Source organism: Heliangelus exortis, chromosome 1 (assembly GCF_036169615.1).
Source record: "Heliangelus exortis chromosome 1, bHelExo1.hap1, whole genome shotgun sequence".
In the NCBI taxonomy this organism is placed as follows: domain Eukaryota; kingdom Metazoa; phylum Chordata; class Aves; order Apodiformes; family Trochilidae; genus Heliangelus; species Heliangelus exortis.
The window spans coordinates 158,913,932-158,931,157 of NC_092422.1; the positions used below are offsets into that span (position 1 = coordinate 158,913,932).

General features: G+C 40.3%; 1 long non-coding RNA gene across 9 annotated transcripts in view; it reads left to right on the forward strand.

Annotated features, from left to right (window-relative positions):
• Positions 1 to 17,226, forward strand: part of LOC139791272 (uncharacterized) — a 294,536-nt gene that overhangs the window by 251,237 nt on the left and 26,073 nt on the right. For 7 of the 9 annotated variants that reach the window (XR_011723852.1, XR_011723850.1, XR_011723848.1 and 4 more), the window contains one exon: positions 2,220 to 2,452. This is a non-coding gene — a long non-coding RNA (uncharacterized lncRNA). Of the gene's footprint in view, positions 1 to 2,219; positions 2,453 to 3,341; positions 4,595 to 17,226 lie in introns of those variants that run through there. The other 2 variants (XR_011723853.1, XR_011723849.1) reach the window with 2 other exon arrangements.

Consider the following 17,226-nt stretch of genomic DNA (forward strand, 5'->3'; position numbering starts at 1 on the left):
CTGTGTTGTCCCAGAGTTAATTAGTAAGGCTTTTAATTATATAACAACCCTACTTTAAAACTGTCATCTTTCCTATTACATCATAGAAATAACAGACCTGGCCGTGTGCCTTTTTAAAAGTGACTGCTGAGATATTTATTAACATCAGTTCCAAGACATTTTTTCAGTGAGCAGCAAGAGTTGGAATATGGAAATGTCATATTTTTCCCTGTATTAAACAGTTGTTAAACTAGAAACATAACTCTTGCCAGATAGTTATTTTGTATGCATGTCTTCATAGAAATAAAATGAACATGCATTTTCCTTTCATTAAGTATTTTAAAGTTCATCCTTGTTTGGTGATCTAGTCAATTAAAGTAAGTTTATGAGCAGCTTGTAAGAGCAGAAGATAATGAATTTTAGATGTGAGATGAAACACATTCTTTTGAATTTTTGTCTGCCAATGACTACTACTAGTAATCATAATAACTGATCTTACAGAAAATAGTATTACACAGTTTATGGTACTCTACAAGTAATATATCAGTACATTTGTGAATTAACAAACTACAATTTTTGTGGGAAAATATGCAGGCAGCAGTTCTATCAGAACACATAGAGAAAAGAATCTTTAACATCATTATTACCATAGAAGAGAATCCTTTTAAAATGGTTAATAAAAACTCACCATATTTTCAACAATGGTGGACATTTTCCAGTCACCCACCTAGCACTGCACCTAAGAGTGAAAGTGAAGTCAAACTATATTAGAAATAGGAAGGCAACGTAAATCCCTAGAATATATTCAAGCTTTCCAAAATGTTGCTTTTGTTTGGATTTATTTTTTTCACTTCTGTCTCTTAGAGTCCCTGGAATCATACATAAATGTAGGATCTTCATCCAAAATTCCCAGTCAGTGGAGGTGTTTGTAGGGTATTTCAGGCTTTTCACTACTGTGCACACATCTTTCTAATGCAAGATTGGTCCTTTGAACTATTTTCCCTTGACCATCTAACATAAAGAACAGCTACACTGAAAGGTTACATTCTTTTTATTCCACTATAAAGCAAATGCTTTTACAAAAGTCTCACTTTGAATTAAATCACACAGTACAAAGCCTTCCTCCAGTTACGTTATGTAGTGGTTATATTTATATAAGCATAGCCTTTATTTTACACTGGAAGAACTTTCTGTGGGGCGACTGCACAATACACAGGTACCCACCCAGCACTGCTAAAATTCATAGACTTCTGCATGGAATTTTAACCAAAATTCCAATAAAAATTCGTGCCTCTTAGGAAAAACACTGAGATCTCTAACCACATGAATAAAGAAGATATTTGTATTTAAATATTTTATCTAAAACACAGAGGTAGAGTGTACTCCCTTATTCAGAGTAACTGACCTTGCCAAAAAGCTGGTACGTGGAGAATGCAGACAAGTAAAACCCTTGAGTACACAGAGTATCTGTCATGATTTCTGCTGCAGAGCTTTCCAAATGGGTTTCTTTGATAGTGGTTAGAGAGCAGCTTCTGATACCAATTTTTAATATTTAGCAATAATGAGACACTGAAATCTCTCAAGCTACTTTTCAGTTATAGTATACAGAGAATATTTTATATCCTTTTTGGCCTACAAAGGCATTGATATCTAATGGTGTGAAATCTGACATTGTCCAAATAGTAGGTCTCAGGAAGGAGAGAGCTGCACCAGTCCTGTTTTGTGCAGCTAATATACACCACATACAGCTCACTGAAACTAGTAACCTCTTTCTACATGTGTTCTGAGTCCACTACAGTAAAGTGATCTTCAAAGTTGACAGTAGTAAAATTTCCTTTTATTGATTAAGACATTGCTATCTAAGTTGGTTAGACATTTGCATTCTCCTCTACTTCATTTAAAACTATGGTTTTTTCTTTGAAGGTGGAGTAACTGGTGATATCTCTGCCTGCCTCTGCAATGCTCTTAGTATTTCAGTCAATCTGAAAAATACCCTTTATTTTTTTCTCCATACTTTGTTGGTGGGCTCTTTCCAACTGTAAGCCCTGATGGGCTGTGGAATAATTGTGCTTCTAACAACTGAATGAGAAAGCTGGTGCTGTGCATGGTTCTTCTGGAGAAGACATAAAGAGAAGCTGCTCTCTGCTTTTGCACGTGCTCTTAGTTGCCTTCTAATTGTTTCAGTATGCAACGAAATGACATTGCTATGTATTTGTTTTCTCTTGCTCCTCTCTTTTTAGGTCACTGTATCACTTACGCTGAAACCAGTGTCAGATCACTTCAGTTACCCTGAAATGTGGCCTACTGCCTGGGATCTGCTTTATGGTGAAACATCACTTCAGTTGATCTGTGTATGGCTCATGTATGTATAATTTATTGTTTACTTTAGTTACTTATTAACAAAAAGTAAATTGATTAAACTAGGGAATTTATTTTGAAAGTTTGCTTATTTATTAAAGCAAAATTTATGTTACACTGTGGACTGGTATCACAATTGTTTCCACTTCTTGAGATCTGCCCTGAATGAGAAATGTTCTGGTCTGTCAGACCTGCTAGGGGGGATTAACAACCCCGTCAGACCCTAGCTTAAGTGTGAGGTTAGTGTAGGCCATGCTCTAGTGGATATTTTGTTAGTCATGTTACACAGAATCACAGACTTGTCGTGGTTGAAAAAGACCATTTAAGATCACTGTATCCAGTCGTCAACAGCCCCCATCCAAAAAAACCAAAACAAATTAAAATAAATAAATAAATGAAAAAATATATATATATATATATATATATATATATATATATATATGTATCATGATGCCCACTACAGCATGTCCTGAAGTGCAGCATCAACATGGTTTAACCAAAGCCTCTACAGTACAGTAGGATGTGTTTAGCCTGGCCATAGATTTAGAGCAGGGTTCATTGAGGAGCAGCATAGTGTTGAAGTAGGCTGTACCATTTCCTCACAGTCTTGAGGACTTTTAATTCAGTCTTATGGATTTACCCATGGAGAACTTGGGAAGTTCAGTCAGAAAAACTCAGCTCTTCCCCATTAGAATAACAGAGGAATATCCAGAAGCATGTTAAACAACCCCTCTAAGTCAGCAGCCACTCTCTAAATTGTAGCAATGCCTTTCCTGAAATGATAGAAGTGGTATGATAAGATGCAGTCATGTCAGAGCTGGGAATACAAAAGTGCATTTATTAAAAATGAATGCTGTATCCTCTTTCCCCTCATGAAACTTGTCACTGACATGACTTCACAAGTTGCAAATCTGCTAAACATGAAAATAGAGCTCATTAAGCAAAGTGTCAACTGGTATACAGCTACATGTTTCCAACTCAAGACTGTTAATATTTGTCTCCAGAGTTTTTTGTCTTCTAGGTTGTCATCAAACAATCCAGCTCTCTGGGAATACAGCTCATGTTTCATCTGATCAGAGTCTGACTGTCCTTTGGGGTGAGGTAGTAGGTTGTATAGTTTTAGGGTTATGCCCTGCCTGTCAGATAACTATACAATCTACTGTCTTTCCTGAAGTGGCTGTGATATCATCGCTGGATATGTTTTCAAAAGACAAAGCAAATATTTTTCATCTGTAACGTTCTCTGGCTCCTTTTACATGTTGGATTTGGCTCTTGTATCAGGGTTATTGAAAGAACATAAATGTCCTTCTAGTGTTTAGATTCTTGTACTTACTATTCAGGTTAAAAAGCAGTTTTCTTTTTGTCATTTTCTCAGAGAGGGTGGGGTGTAAGTGACAGGGTAGAGAGGTACAACCCAGTCTACAGTGGGCTTGCTTGTGCTCATCTTTCTCAGACTGCTATGAGAGGGACCATTAGGAAACAGCCAACCCATTTCTCCAGTTATCTCGTGACATTCGTGTTTGTATTAAACAGAAAATGCCACTTTTGATTCAGCAACCATTTCAATGCACTTTGATTAGGCTGAGAAATTATGAAGTGATGAATTGGACAAATAGGATGTCTTCCAGTTGCTTGTGTTCTACTCTGGAGCCAGTAAATACTTGATCCCTAAGTAAAGAGATTACTTGAATCAGTTTTGTACACTGATTTAACTTGCTTTTATATTATGTAATGATAATCTGGGAGGAACAGCGCTTTCCATTGTGGTTCTTCTGTCTCTGGAGTCACCCCACCAATTCTGACTGACTTCCAGGAAGAACTGTGAGAAAGGGCTAATAGGACACAATTATGGTTTTCTTAAGGCTAAGAAACATGGGGGCTAGAAAGTGAATCTTACTTGCAAATGGTGAAATGTTAGTTTTCTTCAGAAGATGCACTTGATGCTCTAACAGGATGAGGTAGTAGGTTGTGTGGTTTCAGGGTAGTGATTTTGCCCCAATCAGGAGATAACTATACAACCTACTGCCTTCCCTGATAAGCAGCATGACAGCATCAGTGTCTTAATTCACAGAAAAGCAAGAGCTAGAATATACTCCTGTGACCAGCAAAGTAAGTCTACATCCAGTTGTTGTTACCCTGTCCCTAATAGCTCTAAGCCTAGTGTCTTGCATTATTTTTAATAACATCCTAGTAAATAGTTACCTTTTTAAAAGTCTTTATCCTGAAAAAATGAATTAAAGAAGTTCTGCTTACCTCAGAGTTTGTCTGCTCTTAATCTGTGTTGTTTGGGGTTCACTTCAGCAGAGGGAAATTATCATAGAATCACAGAATGGCTATGGTTGGAAGGGACCTTAAAGACCATCCAGGGCAGGGACACTACATCGGGCTGCTCAAGGCCCCATCCAACCTGGCCTTGAACACTTCCAGGGAGGGGAACACTTCCAGCCACAACTTCCTTGGGCAACCTGTTCCATCATCTCATCACCCTTGCAGGAAAGAATTTTTTACTGATGTCTAACCTAAATCTTTTCAAGTTTTAAACCATTGCCCCTTGTCCTCTCACTACACACCCATACAAAATGCTCTACCCCAGCTTTCTTGTAGGCCCCCTTCAGGTATTTAAAAGCTGTTACAAGGTCACCTCGGAGCCTCCTCTTCTGCAGGCTGAACAACCCTTATTTCCTCACCCTGTTTTCATATGGGAGGTGCTCCAGCCTGCTGATCATTTCTGTGGCTCTCCACTTGACATGTTCAAGGAGCTCTATGTCCTTCTTATGTTGGGGACCCCAGATTTGGATGCAGAACTCCAGGTGGGCTCCCACCAAGAGCAGAGCAGTGGGGAGAATCACCTCCCCTGACCCTCTGTCTGTGCTGCTTTTGATGCAGCCCAGGACACCATTGGCTTTCTGGGCTGGAAGCTCAAATTGAAGGCTCATATTAAGCTTCTGGTCCACCACTGCCCCCAGGTCCTTCTCCTCAGGGCTGTCCTCAATTCTTTCTCCTCCCAACCTGTATTCATATTTTGAATTGCTTCAGCCCAGGAATAGAACCTTGCACTTGGCCTTATCATGCAGTTAACATGGGAAATTATTACAAATATGCTGTGAACTTGGATTCAAGGTGTTCATATTTCCTTAATGTGTAAATTTAAGCAATGTGCTGGTTTTGTTCAACCTTACCCACCCTCCCCTTTGGAATCTTCCAGTATTATACAAATAATACCAGATTAAAGTCATGAACGATTCTCCAGCAGGTCAAATTTATATTAGAAATAAAAAACAGTAAGAAGAAAAATCAAGGCCCAGATTTTAACAAAACGTCAGAAACAGACATTGATTTTGTGCCCTCAGTTTCTTATAAGTAGATTCATTTGATGACATTTGAGTGGTCCCCAAAAGAATTCTCCACTAGCTAAATTGCACCTGGAAAACCTTGGACAGAAGACTTTGTGTCCATTAAAAACGTTTTAAACATACAACCTATATACACCAAAAAACTGTGGGAAAAAAGGGAAGACAACAACAAAGTGCTGGTTTTGATTGTGTTCTCAGTAATCATTCTCCCTCACGCAAAATACACCAGGAAATAGGAATTAAGTAAAATTTAAGTTTACCCTAGGACCAGGGGTATTGAAGTGGTTATGTATAACCATTTGGTTATACAGCATCTCATTACTGTCCATGGGAGTGAAAATTTAAGTTATAATTTTCTATTCCTATCTAACATGCTACACAAAAGAAAGCCTTGTCCATATATAAAAAGCGTGACCCTCATGTCTGCAGCTCTGAGACACCCACAGTTAGAGCAAATGAAAAAACTGATGTTACAGCAAGGCTGAGTATTTTATTGCTTCTCTGGTCCAAAAATATTACACTTATCTAGACTCAGATGGTATGTGAGGTCATTCAACACCTCAAAACAGGGCCTTTTGTCAATGCCTTTAATGAAAGGTTAGGAATGTTATTTGACTCGTTTTCACAGGGGAGGATAAAGGCCATTGGTACCAGAGGAAAGATCTCTGCGTGTCTGAAAAACATAGGAGAATAGGCACAACTGTGGCTGGTTTTAATCTTCTCTTTTCTTCTTGCTGTTTAAAGAGGATCTCTTAATTTGAAACTGCTGTAAGGATACTTGCCATGCTGGCCATGTTCAAGGGCTGTGGGACATGCATTGCAGATTCTGAACTCTCTTCTGCTGAAAATGCAGACTCACAGCTGCAATGTAAACATCTTCCATGAGTGTTAGTAGTGATTGCATTGTGTGCAGCTGAAAACATCTTGCTCCTCTCCAGGATGCAAAATTAGGTGGAAATTTCCAGCTTAGTCTTAGATTCAGTAAATACAGAGCAAATGTTTTGTATGGGAGAAAGGGGTGAAGAGAGGGAAAACACTCTGCGGTCTACAACAGCTTGTTAGAGCTTGTCTCTAAAGTAATTTTAAAATCTTTTGGCTGTGCCTGGGTCAGCATTTTGTTCTTGGTAATGAGCTGTGAGTTTTCAGATTCTGGTCATTCTGGCAATCCCATTTAAGAAGAGGGCCAAAAAAATGCAATGTTCTCTTCCCTAGGATCTACAGTAAATGCAAAAACATGTGTCTATATTTAGCATTGTGCAAGCCTGCAGTTAATCAGGTCTGTCCTTAGCAGTAGGTGTCATTACAGCTAATGGGAACTCCAACAGAAATTTAAAACTCTGTGGGACCAAGTATTTTCCAGAACTGTTTACTGAAAATGTTTGTATCAAAACTTAAGTAGTAGCTTGGGCTGCTGGAATTATGATGAAAAAAAACAAGCTGTTTTTTTATTTTGAAAGTCAAGTCAGAATTGCTGCTTCTTGAGGTCAGGTAAAGTTATGTTGCAGACATTAGGCGTGAGGAAAAAGCACCATCGTGACTATGCCTAACATTATACATGTGTATCATAACATTATTTTTATAACCTGTGTCTGATTAAACATCTTTTATTTTTCTGTAACAACAGCATTAATCAGTGAGCGGAAACTTAAAACATCTTGCTGGAACAAAGCCTGTACGTTCACTTTTAACAGACCAAGAGAAAATTGGTGGGCACAGAATTTTCTATGAGGTCAGGTTTTCAGTTGTTAGTTTCCCTTCTGTAGCCTGGAGAAAGCACATAGCATCTTGATACAAAGTATGAAAAAGACATCAAACAGATCCCTGACATTAAAGGCACTGCTGCTGAATTTTACATCTGCTGCATGGGTACGTGGAGCATTATACCTTTTCTTCTGTGATCCTGTTCAAGACTGTAATGTTTTTGTAGTTTGTTTTTTTCTAATGTGTTCTCTAAACCCTGATGCCCAGCAAGAAAATATTGACAGTGCTTGGCAAAATACTTCAGCAAAGGTAAATACTCCAGACAGTCTGGATAACCCTAATAAGAGGCTGTGGTACCTACCCCACTTGTGAATATCTGGCATTGCAGCTGTGCATAGCTGCTGGGGTTGTTCCTCTGTGGCTGCTCTTGAGAGGACAAAGACCTTGAACACAGAAGTAGTTCCTGGACACTCCTCTGAAAGGGCAAATTACAAAGGGGGATTTATATTGGGAGAGAATCCAAAAATGCAGTAGGTCCTTCGCTGGCATTCCAGTACGAGCTGGTACAGATTCAACATGACACACCAGCACATATTTCTGAATATGAGTGGTGCTTAGGCTGCAGAGAGAGAGGTGGTGCTAATTATGAAAGAAAAAAATTCCTTCCTTCCCTTGCACTCCAAGAGATTTCCCACTCAGTGCTGGTCACAGGATGGTGCTGGGAGACAAATAGAAAATGAGAACAAAATAAAATATTAGCAGAAGTTCTTAGTGGTAAAACAATGTATTCCACTCAGAGAATTGGTGATCTGAGCATACTGGTAATTATATGACTCTGATTGTGCACAGCAGTTACCTAGAGATGGGGCATCTAAAACCTGTTTGGGCTTGAAGGTGGTTTTGTAATTCGCACTATGCAGTTCTCACAATATGAAGGGGGAATAACAGTTGTCAGGATTATGGATGAAATTAAGTAATTTCTGTCATTAAATAAAACAGCAAATCAAAGGTGGGAAGGGACAGAAGGTACAGAATTCAGTTAAAGGGACAAGTGAAAGCAAAGTAGTGGTTATACAGACAAATTTGACTGGGACTCCATTGTTAAACTACATATCATAGCATCACAGAATCACAGAATGGTTTGGGTTGGAAAGGACCTTAGAGACCATCGATTTCCAACCCCCTCCCACTAGACCAGGTTGCTCAAACCCCCATCCAGCCTGGCCTTGAACACTTCCAGGAATGGGGCATCCATAGTCTCCCTGGGCAACCTGTTCCAGTGTCTCACCAGCCTCACAGTGAAGAATTTCTTCCTAATGTCAAATCTAAATCCACTCTCTTCCTGTTTAAAACCATTACCCCTTGTTCTATCACTGCATGCGCATGTGAAAAGTCCCTCTCCACCTCTCTCAGTTTGTCCTCATAGGAGAGGTGCTCTAGCCCAGCAGCACCAACAAATTACCATCCAAGCAGGTGGATGTTGCCTCACCCAATGAATTCACATTTCCACCAAGTAGGGAGATGGAAAGCAGCAGTCCAGTTGTGAGAATTTAGAGCAAGTAAAAAGTAAAGGACTTGCCTTAAGTCCTAAGAGCAGTACACCAAGCTTGAATGACAGGTGTATTAAAAATATATTTTAAAGCTATATTGCCATGGCTCAGGTCTGTGTGGTTCAAGGCCATCCATGAAGGTCTCCAGGTATTAACTATCAGTACAAAAGCTATGGGAAATAGGAGCCTTTGAAAATGTCTACAAGGACCTGGGACTGAGTGACTTGGATGCCCAGATCTCACAGAAAATATAGCAGAGCAAGACAAAAATATTTAAAAAAAACCTAGGCCAAATTACCCACTGATTTTTCAAATAGATCTGTGTTCCTAAGTCATTTTGTCACTTTTAATTGTTTTACAATTAACAGTAATGATTACCAGTCATGCTAAGGATTTTATGGTATAAATGCTTTTGTCTGGCTGTGGAATATAGTTCATGAGTAGTCTCCAGCACAAATCAAAACCATGTGAGTAACCAGGTTAAGAGACAACCAAGTTGTAATTGTGTTCCCTGATGTGGCTTATGTTTGTATTCCAGCCAGGGCCTGAGGCTCTTGCTTGAGCTTTTCCCTGTCCAGCTTGCCTATGCAAATGTAAACAATAATATTTCCATCCTAGAGGAACCCAAGTGAGATTTTATAATGCAGACAAAGGCAGTAGTGTGTTAAAAAGGTCGCTCAATCAGCTGAAAGTGTGCAGCAGTGTACATATTAGCATTTGTTTTTAATTAACATTTGGAAGAGAATGAGGAACACTTGATGCACTTAGAACGAACACAATAAATGTGCCTTTCTTATATGTTTCGCGATGTAAACATCTAAACTCAAAATAATTCCTGATAAGGTAAATTGCCATTTACCTTTGTGAAAACTGGCAGCTTAATCCTCCTTCCTTCAAGCAGCAAGGCATGTATTTTGAACATCTCACTTTCAGTGATGGAAACATCCACTTTTTGTGGAAATCTTAAGAGTAGAACACAGCGTGCAGCACTGCAGGGTCTGGGAGGTTTCAACTTAATCTTGGTCTTTACAGTCCTTCCTGAGCAGATTACTCCCATGTGGACACAGGCACGCTCTTCTCTCTGGATTTAACTTGAGTTTGGTACTGTCTCTTACATCTGTTAAAAAGCTACCCTGCAAGCTTGACAAATGGGTTTGCAGCTGGGGCTATTTGAAAATCAGATGGGGAATCCCATAGGTCCTATTTTTATTTAGGCTTGGCTTGCTGGCTCATTCCAGTGACCTCCACTGGGGCTAGGCATGGGATATGCATGGTTACAATATAAAAACTCTTTTTCTTCTAAAGTTTTAATACATTCAAAACTTTGGTTGTATTTTTTTCTTTCCCCCTTTTTTTTTTTTCTTTTTTTTTTTTTCTTTTTTTTTTTTTCTTTTTTTCTTTCTGTGTTTACCATGGTCCAAATACAATGATGGATGGCCAAGGATTTAATGATTTACTTTTTATTTGCCCATTTACCAAATCCGAGAGTCTGAGTTTGGAAGCTCAAATGGATAAATGAGTTTCCATTTCATTCCCCCTTGAAATTCAGCAGCTTTTCCAAGGATTAAGAAGTTTTGGCTGTAGCAAAAACAAACCTTCTGAAAAGATAACATTTCAGACAGACACTCATAATATTGTATTGCACTAGCCGACAAAAAAAAAAAAAAAAAAAAAAAAAAAAGGTGGTCATTCCCAAATTTTATTAAAATTCAAGCAAACCAAGAATAAGGAAAATCTCCCTCAGAAAGATTTTTCACACTAGACCAAGCTTTTCCCAGATTTCTTATGAAGGAGCTACACATAACATCAGTTCGGGTGAGTACATGAAAACACCCTAAGAAACGATCATTGCTCAAATGAAGCTAAAACAGCTTAAAAAAAAAAAATGATGGTGTATTCCTGCTTACAGCTATTTGAACCAGTCTTAGCATCAGCAGCTGAAAAACAAGATGTGGTTTCACCATATGTCAGCCAAAACACACGCTGACTTTGTTCTTAGAGATGATGCCAAGGGAAGGTAAACACCTCGTGGCACACAACGTGCATGGTGAGGGCTTTGCTCCAACTTCCAGACACACAAACCTGCAGCCCTGTGTCACATTCAGCATGTTACTCCCCTGAAAGGTAGTAAGATATGGGTTTTTTTCCAAATAATATTTATTTTAAATGCTTTTAACACCCTCTGATCCTGGAGAATCATAGGAACTCTCCTCTGGGTGCTCTGGGTTAATCACTGATCACCTTTTTAATAATCAGAAACACGTAGGGTGCGTTACCCTTGGCATCCTTACAGTTTCTACCTTGATTTATTTATCCTGGTGGCTGAGGGAGATAAAGGAACCGGGAGCACAGGAGGGGCTGGGGCAGGCTGTGAGATCCCCGCTGGCAGAGGGATTTGGGCACAGCTCTCTACTAAGGGGTTACATGTAAGACCCTCCACTGCAGCAGGGGAGGGAAAGGCTGTTCCTCACCCTGCCCTGGTAAGGCAGCAGGGAGGCAGGTGGGCTCCTCACATCAGCCTGAAGGAGCCCAGGCAGGGGCCAGGGTGCTGCTGCCTTCCCAGCCTCAGCTTCTCCCAGCTACAGATTCACTGCGCTGATTTACGACTCGCTCTGAGTGCCTGCAATGGAGTTATAGCCCCTTCTATTACAGGGTGTCTTCCCTGTTATTCTTACTGCATGCCACAGATTTATGATGGCTTTTAAGCCAGGCAGCACTTAGAGAAATATGATCTGAAAATATGGAAGGGGAGCAGAGGAGGTCAAAGTGTAGGAGCTGAACACTCTGCGGTGATCCAGGATTTCCTTTTATTTACTGCTCACACCTTTTCAATCTCAAGTGGATTTTGGCTGTCTCAGGCAGCCCTACCCGATGGCTGGGGAGGAGTCTGTAACCCCCTTTGCCACCAGCGGATGGCTTTTATTATCATTTAGCAAACAGAGGAAATCCCAAAATACTGCTGGTGAATTAAATCAATTTTAGACACAGAGTGCCCGGCAGACATGCAGCACCAGGGTAGGTAGGGACCCCACATTCATCTGAACAGGCTTCCTATCTCATGCCATCTCTTACTGTGGCACCAGCCTATGATTTTCTAAGCCAATGATGTCCTACAGAGCTCCTCTGCTTTTTGGTGCTGAAGGAGAGTAATTTGTGACAGTCTTTCACAGAGAAGAGCAAAGCTATGTCTGATTTCGTTGATACGGTGGTATGATGAGGGAAGGAAGGCTGTAAGCTATTCTATTTTATAGCATTATTTACCCATCCATTATTCCAAAACTGTAGGATATAGGAAAAATGGAGGCACTGCCATTCTGCAGATGGATAATGTGAGACCTTTTAGCACCTGGAGGATGACCCCAGCTCGAGGGCAGAGCTGCACAGAGTCACCTGGGGGCCCGTGGCCTGCATTAAACACTGAATCAAGATGCAAAGTGAAACAGCTGGCAAGAGGGAGGAAAGCTGTAATTACAGCCAACAAATAACTCCTGAGCCAACACCTACTGCTGAGGTCCTGGTCATGAAACAGAAGCCAGGAACAGGAGCTTTTTTTCTCCTAGGTGAGTGCAGTAATCCCTTCCAGCTACAGTATCATTCCCTTCATTAATAAGACACACTGCAGTGTGCTCCTTTTCACTCATTTATTATCATTATTTCTCTGAGGATAGAAATCTATCTCCATCCTGATTACAGCCTAGGGCTACAGCGAGGTTCCCATGATGTGGGTTTTTTTTTTTTGGTGGTGGGGTTTTTTTTGTTGTGGTTTTTTTGTTTTGATTTGGCTTGGCTGTTTTTGAAAGTTTCCCTGTTCATAAGTTTGCAAAGTAGCACACTTTCCAACAGCTTTTTAATGCTGGTCACACTTTAAGCCCTTTCTAAAGCAAGGGAAGTGAGATTAATTTGTGCTCTTGGGTGACTCTTTGGTAATTTAACTGGTCACTAGTCCACATCTGAAGCACCTTTTCTTTGGAAGCTGGGACTGTCATGAGATGTAAGATAGAAATATCAGGACTGATGGTCAACACAAAACTGCTCCCTGGGGGTCTCCTGCAGACAAATTTATTTACCTGAGTGCAGAGATTACTCCAGTTTATTAAGCTAGGAGCACAGCATCTTTCATTTTCAGTACAGAGTATCTTTAAAGACAAGTAACCCATTTCTGGGAAATAATTTGCCCGAGGTTTGGTACACTGCTTGGTTACCCACCCCTGCTGCCATTTCTCAGCAATGAGATGTAGTTCCTCAAGGCCTGGGGCTTTGCCCTAGAAGGTGACAGCTGTGGTGGATCTTGTCCTGAGGTGTGTGATCCCCTCCCAAATGGTATCCAAATGAGTGTGAGTAATGGAACTTTGCTGCAAAGGGAGATGAGTGGCTTCCCACTAACCTAGGGATCCTTATGTTCCCCAAATCACTGTTTTCCAACTGTTTACTGAATTTCTCATGCTTATTTCTTCACAGTATGTGCTGTTACGATGACATGAAAAAAATCTCTTTTTGAAATGTTAATATTTTAATATGCGTTTAAGTGTAACACCTAAATCAGTTCTTGTGTATTTTGGATGTGCTGTATCGCTAATGACAGATAGCAAGACCTTGTACAAGCTAAGCATGCTGCCTCCTTTGGGTTTTTTCCATGTTGTTTTGATGACTTATCAGAAGATGCTATGTATTTGCTAAGTGGTGGTCCTCAGCTTAGTCTTTGATGGTTGGTGCTGTGGAGGCGAGCAGGGAACAACTGCATCCTGCCTTGTAGAGTCAGAGACCTAGGGAATGGCAGCTTCAGAATGATCAAAAAGGGATGCTTTTTTCCAAGCTGTTAAGGTTAAACAGTGGAGATCATTTCTTTTGATTGTGCTATGATGCCCTTGACAGCTTGAAGAGCAGGAGGAATGAGAGGTGTGTGTGTACAACCACAGAAGATGTAGCACTCTTTAGCTAGGGACAGATCCTTGGAAGGATAGAGGCTAATTTCATGAACAGAGTTTTTCATTTAAGTTTAAAAGTTGTGAAAGGCCTTTCTTATGGTAGGAGCACTGTTTTAAAGGAGTTTTGACTGCCACTGTAAAAAACCTGCTTTCCTTCAGATGGTTTTCTCTTTGGTTTGCAAAGAACTTTGTGGCAATAAACATGGGGAAGGTAAATCTCAAAGCTGCTGTATTTGTGTGGTTCCCCCACTTTGGCCCAGGGCAGATGTCCAGATGAAAGCAGCCTCATGTTGAGAGCAGACTTTGCAAGGGGTAAAATTTAGTAATTTTTGCATTATGTTTCACTACCTGCGTAATATAATGTACTTCACCTATTCAAGAGTCATGAAGATGTTCCTCAGATTCTGTTCTTCCTGGCAGGTGATTTGTGTGCTCAGTTATAACCATTCCAGTGGGACACATGGCTTGGATTTTATGATAGAATGAAAGCATAAAGTCATAGCTTAAATGGTATGGCACTTCTTGCTGGGCTGTGGTATACATATTTAAATAAAGGAAAGGCCAAAATACTGCACCACCATAGAAAGGGGCACATGATATCTTTGTCTGTAGGACAGGGATAACACTGTATGCAAATATACCAAGACTTACTGTAAGTTTAAGGGCACAAAACCTGAAGTTTTTATTTAGCATGGCTAGGGAATGTTGTAACAATTGTCAGATACTGGTTTACTGTCAAACAGCAGCTGAGGGGAGGGAACCTTTTACACTTGCTGTTGCTTTACACTAAATAGTTTCAGGTGAAAAAAACCCTCTTGTTTCCCATGCAACAAAAGACTCAAATACTGACCATACTACTGGTAAAATAATAACAGAAATTACTGATCAGCTCTAAACTTTGAAAATGTTCATTTTTTCTTTTGGTGGTAAATCTAGATCCAGCTTCTATAAGTGGGAAAAAAGCCCACAAAAACAAACCTCCTACAGACAGTTTCCTATTCCGTAGCTACAAACAGAAAATACCCATGAATCAATAATGAAGGCCTGTAAACACTCTTCTGGCTCTGCAGAGTACTTAATCTCAACCATGGGCTGTAGTAAACCACAATTCCCTTGCTGCAATAAATGCTGCAGACTCCAGAGCCAAGCAAAAAGTTTAATTAAAAGCAAACTGATATATATATATAAAATTCTGCTGACGCAATCTCTCACTCTTGCATCTGAAATATATATACATATATATATATATATAGGCTTCTTCCTGGAGACACTGGATGATTTAGATTTCAATTTCACTTAAGAAGTCTCTCAGCAGATAGTATCCAGTGAGTGCCTGTGCACACACTACAAAAAACCCATTCTGTTAACTAAATGCACTGATCTCTCCTTGCTTTACATGCCTGGCCTGTTGGCAGTTGAGTTATTTACCTAATTTTAGAGACTTAGCAATATTTTCCTGTGCTCTAAATAGCCAGGCATTGCTGAACTCTTTGGAAGGACTGCATTTGGCAGTCAATGGGTATGACAGCTCTAAGGCAATAGATAATATTTTGGCTGTAACTAAGCTTGGCACATTTGGGGAAATGCTTTAGCACCAGGCAAGTTCTGCTCATATTAGCAACGTTTGACAACCTGTCCTATAAATACTCAATGAAAAGCAGTTTCTTGTTGATTTATGCCCTAAGTCTGGCCTAACACTACATGCTTCACCCTGAGCTTGCCCCTTCTCCCTCCGTATCCCCATGCCCTGCAGCTCCTTGCTGGATGTGATGCTCTGAGCCCTGCAAATGATTCCCGCGAAAGTCCAATCAGGGTTAGGTGCTACCTCTGGAGATCATCTGGTCCAAACTGCTGTTGAAAGCAGCACCACATCTAGGTTATCCAGGGCATTGTCAAGCAAAGTCTTGAATCTTGCTATCAAGAGCAGTCCCACCACTTCCCTGGGAAGGCTATTGCAGTGCTTCATTGTCCTCTGGCTGAAGAATTAATTTTTTTGTATATGCAGAAGGAATTTCCCCTGAAGCAAGTTGTGCCCATAGCCTCTTCTCTGGCCACCAGGAATCACTTTGAAGAGAGCATCTCTATAGAATCATAGAATGGTTTAAGTTGGAAGGGACCTTTAATGTCATCCTTGCATGGATGACATTAATGTGTAGACAGACACCTTCTCTGCATCTTCATAGAATCATAGAATCATAGAATCCTAGGGGTTGGAAGGGACCTCGAAAGATCATCTAGTCCAACCCCCCCTGCCAGAGCAGGGCCCCCTAGAGTACATCGCCTAGGAACGTGTCCAGGCGGGTTTTGAATGTCTCCAGTGAAGGAGACTCCACAACCCCCCTGGGCAGCCTGTTCCAGGGCTCTGTCACCCTTACAGTAAAAAAATTTTTCCTGATATTCAACTTGAACCTCCTATGCTCCAATTTACACCCATTACCCCTTGTCCTATCACTGGTCACCATTGAGAAAAGCCTAACTCCATCTCCCTGACACTCACCCCTTACATATTTGAAAACATTGATGAGGTCACCCCTCAGTCTCCTTTTCTCCAAACTAAAGAGACCCAGCTCCCTCAGCCTTTCCTCATAAGGGAGATGCTCCACTCCCTTAATCTTCTTTGGGTGTTAGAGACACTGATTAGATCCATCCTGAGTCTCTTCTTGCCTAGGATAAACAAAGCCACTTCCTTTGGCCTTTCTTCATAAGCTTGGTTCTCCAAACCTCTAATCATCTTGGTGGCTCTCCAGTGGCCCTCTCCGGGTTTCAGTATCTTGAGCTGGAGGGCCAAAAGTGGATGTTAAATTCCAGGATGTAGCCTAACAATTCCTGAGTAGAGTTACATATACATTAGCTGTCCTAATCAGTATGTTCATGTTGACACTGGCAGTTTGTGTGACTTTGGACCAACAATATTTTGATGTTGATTTTTCTGAACCTGAAAAGTGAAGGGGAGGACAATCACTTGGGACTTGAGAATAAGCCTTAGTTGTATTCACTTTCTCAGAAAATAAAATACTTTTTCCCCAGAAGATAAAAAATACATAAAAAGCAGATGAGTTCTGGCATGAAATATATTAAAGCTATATTCAAGAGGCAAAGAGCTTCTGACACAATATGAAGTAAACAATTCTAGCTACCTCTCAAAAATTAAAGGTCATGTATATTGGTTACCAAATGAAAATGTCTTGTATCTCTGAGCAAGAATTAACCCATTAATTTCATTTTATTTATAGTGGGTTTTGTTGATTTATATCCATGCAGTGTTAGGCATGGTGCTGCTGCATTGTTAAATGAGAGTGAACTATGGAGTCTTCATAGCCAAAACTTTTCTTGCATTCTCTAGGAAACATGGTGATATAT